This window comes from Hippopotamus amphibius, chromosome 9, assembly GCF_030028045.1.
Source record: "Hippopotamus amphibius kiboko isolate mHipAmp2 chromosome 9, mHipAmp2.hap2, whole genome shotgun sequence".
Classification (NCBI taxonomy): Eukaryota; Metazoa; Chordata; class Mammalia; order Artiodactyla; family Hippopotamidae; genus Hippopotamus; species Hippopotamus amphibius.
The window spans coordinates 86,972,309-86,986,140 of record NC_080194.1 but is presented as its reverse complement, the minus strand read 5'-3'; the positions used below and the strand labels follow the sequence as shown (position 1 = coordinate 86,986,140).

The following is a 13,832-nucleotide window of genomic DNA, read 5'->3' as shown; positions in this document are numbered from 1 at the left end:
TCATCAAAATTTAACTGCAGCCTGGAGAACTGAAGTGTCAAGTCACCAAGCTGACTGGTGGCAGAACTGCAAGTAAGGGAATCATCTCCACTAGGTGTCTGGGACTTGTGGCGTTTGATGGCGGGGAGAGCTGCTGGCAGGCGGCAGTGGTGAGGACTGCCTCTGTATGCAAGCGCAGAGTGGACACTGAGGATGCTCCCTAAGCTGAAGCCTTTGTGAGTAAGTCAGGCACTTTACAAAGGACTCCTGGAGCTTGGGAGAATTACCCTCTCTGAGCCTTAGTGTTTCTCATCTGCGAAATGGGAGTTAGACAAGACACCGAGGTAAAGCACCTGGTGATGGCACTTAGGGTTCTCCCCCTAAAATGTTCTCTCGTACAGAAAGGAGCTTTTTCTTACGTGACTGCTGCCTACAGTCATTAAGATTAGTTTAAGATTTTATTCTCTAAAGGGCATTTACAGTTATTAAAGATTCTCTTGAACCTTCAAGACCTCCTTCAAAGAGAAAGGGGCAGGGGTAACTTTTTTTTTTTCCAACACGAATACATGTATATAACTGAGGGAAAATAAGCCACATATTTTGAAGATGAATCCATTGAGATGAGTCAGTTTTTAAAAGGCGATTTCTCTAACCAATTGACGATTCCATTCACATTAAAACCCTCATAGTTGAAGTCTTTCTAAAAATGTTATGTATGAAGAACTGGCATTGTTTTGGTGGTCAGGTAGATGCCTTGGATGACCCTTTCAAGGAAGCTCACTGAGTCCAAGTAGGTGAAACCTATAGTCTTTGAGCCCTGATGGAAACACTGTTTGCCTCACATATTGAGGCCCTATTTCCAGATCAGACTGTATGGGTTTGAGCAGATGGGGCAGGAGTGAGAACCCTGGCTGAATTTTCTCAGATGGCTCCTCTAGGGCCACGGGTGGCCCATCTTACTTTCATGGAAGCAAAAACGCAAATGGCCAGGGGCAAGTTTTAATAGAAACTAGGATGCTGCATATAAAACATCAATTTCTCTCTTACTTCCCGAACAGAGAAATTTCTACTTCTCAACTACTTACCAAATGCCTGCAGGGGACAAGTTGCCCGGGGTCTGCATGCAAAGAATGGATCCTCTAGTGCTGCCCTCATCAACACAGCACCCCACGTTCCCCAGGGCCCCTAGGAGAGGCCACAGTGCTTTGTGGGTTCTTTTTTATTTATTTTATTTTTATTTCATTTTTTTAAAGATAATTTTTTTAATTAATTAATTTATTTATTTATTGACTGCGTTGGGTCTTTGTTGCTGCGTGTGGGCTTTCTCTAGTTGCGGTGAGTGGGGGCTACTCTTCGCTGTGGTGCTCGGGCTTCTCATTGTGGTGGCTTCTCTTGTTGCAGAGCACAGGCTCTAGGTGAGCAGGCTTCAGTAGTTGCGGCACATGGGCTCAGTAGTTGTGGCTGGTAGGCTCTAGAGCACAGGCTCAGTAGTTGTGGCACACAGGCTTAGTTGCTCCACGGCATGTGGGATCTTCCCAGACCAGGGCTCAAACTTGTGCCCCTGCATTGGCAGGCAGATTCTTAACCTCTGTGCCACCAGGGAAGTCCTGTGGGTTCTTTTTCAGAACTGAGTTGTTGTTTGCCAAGCTGCGTAGATATGCAGTTTGCAAGTCACACAGTTAGAGAGCTGTAGCAGTTACTGTCTGATGTCTCGTGCAGCAGCTGTGCCATTCCCACTGTTTAATGGACAGCAAGGCACCAGCTAATGGGCAATGGAGGGGTGCAAGCACCCCCTTCTACTCGGTGATTACACTCTTTTCAATGGACCTGTTCACTTACCTGAATGGGAGGAGAATTTTCTTGTGTTTGTGTTCCATGGAATATTCAAGAAAGCCTCAGGAAAATCAAAATCATCGAATGTCATTGAGAAAAATAAAAAGGATTTTGGAAATCTTAAACTTCTCCTATTTTATAGATCAAGAAATCAAGGCGGGGACTTCCCTGGTGCCAATGCAGGGGACACGGGTTTGATCCCTGGTCAGAGAAGATCCCACATGCCTTGGAGCAACTAAGCCCGTGCGCCACAACTACTGAGCCCACTACCACAACTACTGAAGCCTGAACACTCTAGGGCCCGTGCTCGGCAACAAGAGAAGCCACCACATTGAGAGGCCTGCGCATCACAACAAAGGGTAGCCCCTGCTCACCACAACTAGAGAAAGTTCGCGTGCAGCAATGAAGACCCAAAGTAGAAAAAAAAAAAGAAATCAAGGCTTAGAGAGAAGAGACTCAGTCAAAGACCTCCTGATTTCTAGACGAATATAAAATTCTGCAGGGGTGTGTGTGTATGTGTGTGTGTGTGTGTGCAGGCATGTAACTTCCAGGCTGTTTCTGTAACACTGTATGCAGTTCAAGGTATAATAGAAAGAGCATGAGTTTGGAGTCAGATAGATGTAGTGTGGACTTAACTGGCTTTAAGACCAATTCATTCCCTGACTGCTCTTTTTTCTTCTCTGTAAAATGAGTATGAAAACATCAACCATGAAAGGTGATTGAAAGGATTATATATGATGTATGTAAAGTGTCTGACACTGGCACATGGTATAGAGTACATACTCAACAAATGGTCATTATTATTACTAGTAATTGTACACGCCATGCTTTGAAAGACAAGGAAAACCAGAAAAACATGCTGAGAAGGTGAAGCAGAACTGTGAAGAGTTTGAAAGTAATTTTGCTAGATAACTTAATTTTTGGCCATATTTGCACTTTCTCTCCATATATATGTATATATATGTGTATGTGTATATACATATATATTTTGCTTCATATTTTTGCTGCTATGTTTCAACATCATGACCACACCTAGGAAAATTAATCGTACTGTATGGAAGATCAGTCATTTCTGACAAGAGTGGTTAAGGCAGACTCCGAGGAGTAAGTGGGATTAAGCTAGTTCTGGAGACAGACAGGCTTTTCCTGCATAGACCCGAGGGAGGGCAGAGAACGGTCCTGGTGGGGGAGCAGCTTGAGCAGAGGCAGCCCCTGTCCTCTTCTTTCAGCCCCTCAGCCGCCCTTGCCGTGAACCCGGGAAGTTTCCCTTCTCCCTATTTTGCCTTTCCAGCCCCATACACAACCCAACCCCAGCACCTCTCCAGCCAGGTGCCTTTATGAGGTCTTCGGAAAATGAAAACCACATTCACTCTGAGCTGCTAAACGACTGATTCATTTCAATGTCCTCTCAGAGACAAATGTATATTTGATATTTAGAGAAAGCCTGGAGCTGAAGGAATGCAGCTGTGGTTATCAGTGGAATTTCAGACATCTGGGCATCATTGTCGTGCCTTGGTATCTTTTTCCCCCAGAAGATGAGTATTTGTTCTTGTAATCCTAAAATTAATGGTGTGGGTGCCAGGACCAAGGGGGCAGCCTTGGGCTTCAGTGGGGGTGTGGTTGGGGAGGCTGTATAGAGCTTCCTCCCACTTCCCAGCCTGGGAGTTAGTTTTAGAGGAGGGGAAGGAAGGGGGAAGGCAGGAGGGAGGAAGATGCAGTGAAGGAGAAAGAATATAAAGAGGAGGAGGAGGAGGAAGGGAGGGAGTGGGGCTACATGTAGGAAGAGAGGAGAGGGGAAAATAGAGAGTCTTATGCTGATAGAAGATAGTTGAAGAAGTTTCCAGACTAAACAGGGTGATTAAAAATTATCAACTCACCTCCCTTCCCTTCTGTGCAAAGCTGTCTCAATATGTACTTTGTGTGTATTTATTCACATTAAAAATTGTACAGAGTTCTTCACCTATCACGTATAAAGGAAATACAAAAGTGGATAACAGTTTCTCCTCCCTTCTCAAGCCATTTGAAAGCTAATGATTAATAATACTTTACATTTATTTAGCAATTAACAATGAACTCAGCCTATTCAAATGCATTATCTCACATGAGCCCTCTGAGCACATGGTGAGCTCATGTTATCACCTTTGTTTCAGCAGAGAGAGAAGGGAGGACCACACAGCTGAGGCCATACGGCTGATGGGTGGCACTGTGGGGACATGGGCCCACCTCCAGTGTTTATTCTAATCTCTTTCCTACACCAGAGGTCATTGCCTTTGCCTTAAAATTGGTTGGAAACACAGAGGTCGTGTTTATTAAATATGGATGGCACAGAGCTAATCTGAGAGGACACATTTAAGGTATATAATTATCTTGCTAGCTGGGATTCTGAGCCAAAGGCAAGATGAAATTTAATAGAGACAATTGTTAGAAGTTATAGCTAGGCACAAGTACAGGGTGGGAAAGACCCAGAGGACCCGGGGGGGGGGCTACAAGATTTATACCGACCAGTAGTATGATGTAACTGCTGAAAAAGCCCATGGAGTTTGGGCTGCATTAAAAGAGGTTTAATGTCCCAAACGTGAGGAATAACTGCTTCATTGTCCTCTAGCCTAGACAAATGAGCACATGCAGAACATCTGTTTTCAGTTCTAGATGCTGCACGTGAGAGGGACATTGACAAAAAAGTTGGCATCCAGGGTTGTAACTGGGAGACGATGAGATCTAAAAAACATGTCATATGAGGAAGAGTTGACACAATTATTGGTGAAAAGTTAGCAGGATGGAAGACTTAGGGGGCAACATGGTAGTTCCCTTCCAACATTTAAAAGACTACAAAACAAGTAATAGGCTTATTGGGTGTTGTTCCAGAGAGTAGAATTAGGTCCAGATGGTGTAATAGATTCAACCATAAAAGGATAAACTGGGAGATCTCCAACACCTCTTTCCAGTTCTGAAATGGTATGATTCTCTTACAAAGGATTTATTCCATTTGGGCTTAATATATTTTTTTAAAGAGAACTTTATTTATTATTTGTTATTTTTTTGGGCTGTGTTTGGTCATCGCTGCTGTGAGTGGGCTTTCCCTAATTGTGGTGAATGGGGATTACTCTTCGTTGTGGTGCGCAGGAGCTACTCTTTGTTGTGCTGTGCGGGCTTCTCAGCGCGGTGGCTTCTCTTGTTGCACAGCATGGGCTCTAGGCGTGTGGGCTTCAGTAGTTGCAGCATGCGGGCTCAGTAGTCGTGGCTTGTGGGCTCTACAGCACAGGCTCAGTAGTTGTGGCACACGGGCTTAGTTGTTGCTCTGCGGCCTGTGGGATCTTCCTGGAGCAGGGATCAAACCCATGTTCCCTGTACTGGCAGGCGGATTCTTAACTACTGTGCCACCAGGGAAGTCCATTATGGTTTTTTCTTTTTAAGTGAATTATACTTGAATTACAATGTTGTGTTAATTACTGCTGTACAGCAAAGTGACTCAGTTATACATATATATATTCTTTTTCATGTTCTTTTCCATTATGGTTTATCACAGGATACTGAATATAGTTCCCTGTGCTGTACAGCAAGATCTGTGTTTATCCACATTTGGGCTTAATATGTTGATAGACTTTCTAACAGTTTAGTCCCCGCCTGATTAGAGAAGGTGTTGCATCATTTAGTGAATTTTCCATTCCTGGAGTCACTGAAGTAGGGGTATGTCAGGGGCTGTGAAAGGGATCCTTGTATGTGGATGTTAAGCTCAATGTTTCATGTCCTTCCTAACATTCTGTGAACTATTTCTCCAGCACTTGGTATAGTCAAGGCACTGTCCTAGTATACAAAGTGTAAGATACAGATGTATACTATTATCTGTCAGTGTATTTTGTCAGCATCAAGCAGCTCTTACACGATTTATACAAATAGTCTAGTTTTATTCCGTTGCAACATTACTTTTAAAGATCACTGAAGGGATCCTTGATAGAACTAAGAGGAACTGGCCCCATGCAACTATAGCATTTCTTTTTTAGCTGTGGATATTTTAATCCACAAGGGGGCAGAATTTACTTAGAGAGGATTAGCCGTGCCTCACCTTATATTATTATAATAGTAAAAAAGATTAAAATTGACAAAGAATTATAGACAAACTTGGATTTAAGCTTGATAAGCACTTTGTTGCCATTTGTGGTTTTATGCTAAATTTCAAACATTTAGTTTCCAAGGGCCATGGAAAAAATGGAAATCTTAGAAAATATGGCCAGGCATTTGAGAAAAACCTCATTAAAGAAATAGAAACATATACTTTTTTAATAACTTAAGGTCACTTTTAACTTTTTCCAACTGAAATAGGTATTTACTTTGTCTAAGACCAAAAACACTTATTTTCATTGCAGAACGTCTTATGAAACAAATCAAGTACTCAGGTACTGTGAAGTATCATCTTCAGAGAGTCAATAAGGAAAGGCAAAGAGGGAAGGAACAAAAATCTGTCCCAGGTGGCTTAGAGGGGAGGGGGCAGCAGAAGAACCTTCAGAGTCCTTTAAATCTTGATGTTTAACCTTTGTTTTAGGCTGGTAATTTACTGAATTACAAAACTCTGGCGCTTCCCTGGTGACACAGTGGTTAAGAATCTGCCTGCCAATGCAGGGGACATGGGTTCGATCCCTGGGGTTTGATCCCTGGTCTGGGAAGCTCCCACATGCTGCGGAGCAACTAAGCCCATGTGCCACAACTATTGAGCCCATGTGCCACAAATACTGAAACCCCCGCACCTACAGCCCGTGCTCCACAACAAGAGAAGCCACCACAATGAGGAGCCAGAGCACCACAACTGGAAGACTAGCCCCTGTTCACCTCAACTAAAGAAAGCCTGTGAGTAGGAATGAAGATCCAATGCAGCCAATAAATAAATAAATAAATAAATTTATAAAACAAAACAAAACAAAACTCTGGAATGCTCTGGTTCTCTGTAATCTAGAATCTCAAGCTTCGGAAGGCCCACAAGGTCATCTTGGTCATTATCGTGCCTTCAGGTCAATTTCATATTTAAAATTAATCTGCTAAGACATGTCAAATTGTTCACAATCTCTTACTATCACCGAGAATCTGAAATCACAGCAAAACTCTTACAGATCTTTACAGGTCTGTTAGTATCAAATTGTATATTATTGTATATCAAGATATTTGGGAATGCTGATTTCTATAGCATTTCCTTAAACGCCTTATCCACGATGCTTCAGATTCTGGGTACCACAAACTAACAGGAACATTGTTAAAATTGTTGGCACCCAGAGTGGGCTGACCAGGAGTACACAGTTGTTCAACGAATATGAATATGAACGGCACTCCTGTTACCACCCTAGGTGGTGCCAGGCTACAAAGATGCATGACATTGTCTTTTGTCTATGAAAACATCCCAATAATAGAGAAACAAAACAGACACCTAACAAATCCAGTTCAGGGCAGTGTGTGATCAATATGAATGTGAGGGTCAGAACGTGCTTTAGGAATTTCGAAGAGGAAGATCACCAAGGCGATCAGGGAAGGCTTCATAGAAAAGGAAGTATCTAACCTGGGCCTGAAGAATAGGTTGGACTTTTAGCAGCTCTCATTCATAGGTGATGACATTCCAAAGACTGGGAATGGTGGCCTGACCACCTAGGAAATGAGTTGCCAAGCTGACCTCAGTGTTCGGCAGATTAGAACATCACTGTGGATGCTCGGTCTCACAGACTGGTCTGTAATATCACATGATCAGCATGTAAGCTCTACCACTGTCCTACTCGCCTGGGGGTTGGCCACCTGGGAGTAATGGTTTATTCTGATGTTTCCAGTAATAATTGTCAGAGGAAGGCTACTAATCTAGTCTACAAAGATCACTCTGCTACTCAAAAATACACCACTTATCCCTCAGAATTATGTTCTCAGTAGTATGATCATATATGTTCCATGTATGTATTCATGTTCACGTATGCAGGAACACACACACACACACACACACACACACACACACACACACCTATTTAGAGACTCCTACAAACCTGCCCATGTCAGTATGCAGAGGAGACAAGAATATATGCCTTGGATGCTGAGACTCCAAGAACCAACCTATTTCATTGACATGCCTATTTATAGCCTCTATCTCATTCCAAATGCTAAGTCGCTTTCTAAATCTAAATCTTTTATTACCTGCAGCAGAGATTCGACCAGAGGCAGGACATTAAAAATAGACACAGACTGGCTATTGAGAGAGCAGTAGTCAATTTTTAGGGATTCACAGCAATGGAAACTTGAGATTATGTTGATAATTAAAATCCACCGATAAGTTAAAGTCTCATTTCAGCCTTGAACTTTATCCTTCCTCCTTCACCTTCCCATTAAAGCTAATGACAAAGAGAAGATGTCCAGTTTGAGCTTCATCTGTTTCCCCCTCCGTCACCCACTCTAGGGACAGACAGAAGAGCCAAGAAACAAAGTGATAGTACAAATTTGTCACCCCATATATTTAAAAAAAAACTCCCTATAGAAACATTTATCAATAATAGCTAACAATTTTTGAGGTGCTTATTATGTGCAAAACATTATGCTGCTCGATTTATATTTGTTTCCATTTTTAATCTTCTCAACAATCCTGTGAGGTAAGCATTAGTATTATTCTCATTCTATAGACAAAGGTAATTTGCCCAATCACACAGTTAGTAACTAGTAGAGCCATGATTCTAATCCAGGCATTTTATTGCTAACACCCATACCCTGAACAGTATATTATACTGCTTCTCAGCATATATATATTTAAGAAACATTTTATTGATCTAGAGTTATGCTGGGATTCTTGCGAATTCCTATAAACCTTCTCATCGTCTTCTTTTCTACTCTTAGTCATATAGAGAGACGCTTCTCAATCTTTATTACGCTCCCTCTTTTACATATATATCCACTCACACTCTTCTTTACTAGTATTTGGAATAGATTAAATACTGTGATTAAACAATGGCATTCTAGAACAGGCCTTTAAAAATTAGACATGAGGAATGTATTGCTGACCAAAAGAAGGTAGACACAAAAGAGTACATACTATATGCTTCTGTTACATAAGGTACAGAAACAGCAAAAATTCATCTATATTGTTAGAAGCCCAGATGGTGGTTACCCTTGGAGGAAGGAGGAATGAATTGATGGGGACATGGGAGGCATCTAAGGGGCTGATTAGGTTCTATTTCTCAATTCGGGTGCTTGTTACTTGGGAGTCTTGGTTTGTGAAATTCTTCAAACCGTACACATATGATTGTGCATTTTAGGTATGTATCTTATACTTTTTACTAATTACCTATTCCTGCATAACAAATCATTCCAAAACTTAGCAGCTCAAAATAACAAACATGTTGCATAGCTTCTGTGGGTCAGGAGTTGGCTAAAGGGCTACATCGGCTAAACCAGACTTCAGCTTCTCATGTCAAGGTGGCAGGAGGAGACCTAGCATTGCAGTCTGGCTCCCTACACCCAGCATGCGTGCCTGCAGACAATGTCAGGTCTCAGCAAGGGAGGATTTAGAATGCCACATAATCTCGCCCAACTCTCCTTCCTTCCTGTCACTCACCCACACCCACATGACTCAAGTGGCTGCTTCATGTTCACTTATCCTTTCATTCACTCATGTATTTATTCAGATGACCTAATGATGACTCTTGGCTTTGGCGCACCAGAGGACTGTCTTCCAGGGGATCTTTGGATTTTCACCAGTGCATCAAACAGGTTCCGGCTGACCTCCCTTTCTCCCTGCCTACTTCGTGCTTACGGGAGAGGAGTGGAGAACCAGAAATCACCCCAGGGCTTTTGGTGGTTCCCAAATTTAAGTAATTATTGGCATCACTTAAAAAGTGATTTTTTGATTCTAAACATTTTGGAATAATGTGATATAAGCATATGGTAAAACATTCAAACAGGACAGAATGGTCCACAGCGAAAGGTAAGTCTCTCCCCCACACCTGGCCCTCAGTTTCCCTCCTCCAGGTAACACTTGTTACCGGTTCCTGTGCCTTCACTGTCTCACATTTGACTCCTGGCTTGGCTGCTGTGGAAAGTTAGGTTGGATACAGTTTTCACTCAAATTCCAGAAGGCATTGCTCCATTGACTTCTAGCTTTCAGAGTTACTATTAAGAAATCTGGTGCCAGTTTTAATTCCGATCTTTCATAAGTGACCTATTTTTCCCCCCTCTGGAAGTTATTAGGATCTTATCTTCATCCCTGGAGTTGTAAAATTTTGGTAAGATGGTTTTTGGGCTGTAGGTCTTTTCCCCCCCATTCATTTTTTCTTGGTAATCTGAAAGCTCATTTCATTTAAATGTCAGGAAATGTTATTATACTATTGAAAAATAATTCCTTGCGTTTTGGCTTCTTCCTCTTCTTCCTCTAACACTTTCCATATGTGTTAGATGTTGGACCTCCTGGGTTGACCCTCTCATTTTCTTATCTTTTCCTCATGTTGTTTGAGTTGTTCAAGAGTTTTTCTCAAAGGATCTCTTCAAGGTTAAGATCAGTGATTCAGATACATTAGTACACTCATTTCCGGTTATATGAACTTGACAAATTCCTTAGCCTCTCTGTGCCTCAATTTTCTCCTCTATAAAATGGGGGAAATAATTGTACCCAACTCATGGGCATTAAGTTAGGATTACTGACATATACACACTACTACATATAAAATAGATAACTAATGAGAACCTACTGTATAGCACAGGAGGCTCTACTCAATACTCAGTAATGGCCTACATGGGAAAAGAATCTAAAAAAGAGTGGATATACATATATGTATAACTGATTCACTTTGCCGTGCATCTGAAACTAATACTACATTGTAAATCAACTATACTCCAATAAAATTTTTTTAAAAAGAAGATATGGTGTGTATATATTTATATATATATTATATATACACACTATATATATATATACACAATGGAATACTATTCCCTAACTATAAGAAAAAAACCATAAAAAAGAATGAAATTTTGCCACTTGCCGCAACATGGAGAGACTTGGAGTGCATTATGCTAAGTGAAATAAATCAGACAGATAGATAAATACTATATGACATCGCTTATATGTGGAATCTAAAAAAATACAACAAACTAGTGAACCTAACATAAAAGGAGCAGACTCACAGATACAGAGAACAAACTAGTGGTTACCAGTGCGGGGGTGGGGGGGTGGGGAGGACACTCGAGAGGTGGGGGAGTGGGAGGTACAAACTATTGGATATAAGAGAGACTCAAGGATATATAGCACAACATGGGGAATATGGGGAATATAGCCCTTATTTTGTAATAACTGTAAATGGAAAATAACCTTAAAATTGTACAAAAATAAAAAAAAATTTTAATAAAAAAATGAGGATTGGGACGTCCCTGGTGGCGCAGTGGTTAAGAATCCACCTGCCAATGCATGGTACATGGGTTCCATCTCTGGTCTGGGAAGATCCCATGTGCCATGGAGCAACTAAGCCTGTGCACCACAACTACTGAGCCCGTGTGCTGCAACTACGGAAGCCCGCTTGCCCAGAGCCCTTGCACCACAATGAAGAGTAGCGCCTGCTCACTGCAACTAGAGAAAGCCTGTGTGCAGCAACGAAGACCCAATGCAGCCAAAAATAAAAATAAATAAATACTAAAAAATAAAAGGAAATGATAGAAAAACCTTTAAAAAGTGAGGATTAAAGCATGTAATGAGGATCAAGTTAATTTAAATACATGTGTGGTACATAGTAAGTGTTCAATAAATACTGCTGTTATTATTATTAACCTGTTCCTTTTGCATAACATTCTACAGTTTCTTCCCTTATGTCCCTTAGGATATTGATCATAGGATTCCTTGCATAGTCTCTGTTTCTGTTTGTTTTCCTCTTACTTTTCTCAAATGTGTCATGTTGGAGAGAGAGTTACCAAAAAGCTTTTCAGGAGTGCTGTGAGTGAACAGGGCTTTCTGCACCGCATATTTCTCTGTAGGCTTTTTCATTGTGGGATTCCCAAATGTCAGCATCCGGAGGCTTTTTCTCTGAAGCTGTTCTCTTTCTCCAGAGAAGAATTCTCCAGTCACTCATCTGTCAGTGGGAGATGGGTAGTGTCTGCCAGTGATCGCTGAGCTGGGTGGCCAGGGGCTCAGGGGAGTCCTGTTCAGAATGTAAATCCAACAGCCTCAGAGAAAAGGCCTCCAGACCCCGAGGCTGGGAATCCCTGTGTTTACAGTTTGGCCCTTTGCTCTTTGCCGTGTCTGATGTCTCTGAGTCTGGTTCTCCAAACTCCCTTGTGCTGTGGGGTCCGGGAGGAGTTGGGGCCTCTCTGCGGAGGGCGCAGGAGAAACTTAGATCTTTTAAAACAGATTGTCACCTGATCCCCCAGCTTTAAGAACATGCCTAAGCTCATCTTTTTGCTGGACCTGCGGAACTTCAGCTCCTAAGCCTTTCCATGAGCCGGCTGCCCTCCACAAGCAGCAGATTTCAGCCCCTGGGACCTGGTGAGTCAGTTCTCTCCTCATCTGCTTCCCTTCATCCAAATGTTTGTCGACATTTCTCTTTCCCTTCAGTTTCCTCCCCTATTCTCTCGTCCTTGGTGGATTTACAGCTGTTTTATTGCTTTACTTTCATCTTAATGGGATTTGGGGAGGAAATAAAGAAAAACGCCTGTGTTCAACCCAGTAATTGACTGGGGGTGGGATGCAGGCATTGTCTTCGGTGCCCTACACATTTTCTCTGCTCCATGTTTGAGAACTCATAACTTGATAACACCTGTGGCTTTTTATCCACCCACTTCTCCTGTTCAACAGATAGTCATCTTCGCAGGGTGTGTCCCTCAACTGTGGCACTGCCGTCTAACCCTTTGCCCCATAGGACAGTCCTTCGGGAACAGAGCTGCGTGTCCTTGTCTTCAGGCCACTCATGCTGGCAACAGGGTGGTCACACCCCTGCTGGAAAGCATTTCTGTTGCAATCTCCTTTGATCAGCCTGATAGAAAAGGAGAAAGGACGTTTCTGTCTTCTCCAGAGGACCTTGCCTGAGAGCAGGGTACCAGAACAATGTGAAAGCAAGTCTTATCTGGAGTGAGGAAATTGTCATCATTTTGCTAATTTTGACCTGTGAAACCCACAGAGAAAAAGTGTGTGAGATTTTTTTTTAATATCTCCTTGTTTTCTTCCTTCCTTCTTTCCTTCCCTCCCTCCTTCCTTCCTTCCTCCATCCCTCCCTCCCTGCCTTCCTTCTTTCCTCCTTCCTGTTCACCAGGCACATTGTATTTCAGCTATTTTGGATCAGATTGGGGAAAAATGAATCAAGGTTTTCAGAACACATTGAAGCAGTACAGAAACCCTGGGGACAAAGCCATCCTGCCCAACATAAATGAAGCCCTGTTCTGCCCAGCACCCTCCTTCCTCCACCCTCACCCCTTTGCTGCGTTTGCAGCTTAGGAACCCTACAAGAGACTGAGGCCTTCCTAGGAAAAATATTTGTTTAAAGCTTTCATTTTCTCTGTGGTCTTTAAAAGCCCCTGTGGTTCTTAGTCGCGGAATCAGCTTTTCTGGGCATATCACACTGGCCTCCAGCTGTGACCTTTCTGGGGGCGTGAACTCTACAGAACTCTAGCAGAGATCTGAAGATTTTTGTTCAGGAGAAATTGGTGGCAAGCCCTGCGAGGAGCTGCCTGGGACATGCAAGCAGATTTCCTTGACTGCTAGCTCCTGTATCAACCAGGGAACCAACAGTATGAGCATGTATTTTATGTTCCTGTGTGCACAGGGATTCCGTGAGAGATACGAGAGTAGGATTAACCCAAGATTCCTGATTCCCGCCCCCACAGAGCATCCACTATGGTTGTAAGTGGTGTGAATACCATGAGACAGACAAAATGGGTAAACCCTGGGAATTTGCTGGTAGGCCAGTGGTTAGGACTCCACACTCTCAGGGCTGAAGGCCCAGGTTCAATCACAAGCCATGCAACGGGGCCACACACCCCCCGCCAAACAAGCAGACAAACACTCCAAAATGAAAGTGGGCAAATCCTGT

At 42.6% G+C, this 13,832-nt stretch overlaps 1 protein-coding gene across 2 annotated transcripts in view; it reads right to left on the bottom strand.

Annotated features, from left to right (window-relative positions):
- Positions 1 to 13,832, bottom strand: part of CLMP (CXADR like membrane protein) — a 104,269-nt gene that overhangs the window by 25,291 nt on the left and 65,146 nt on the right. The window lies entirely within an intron of this gene.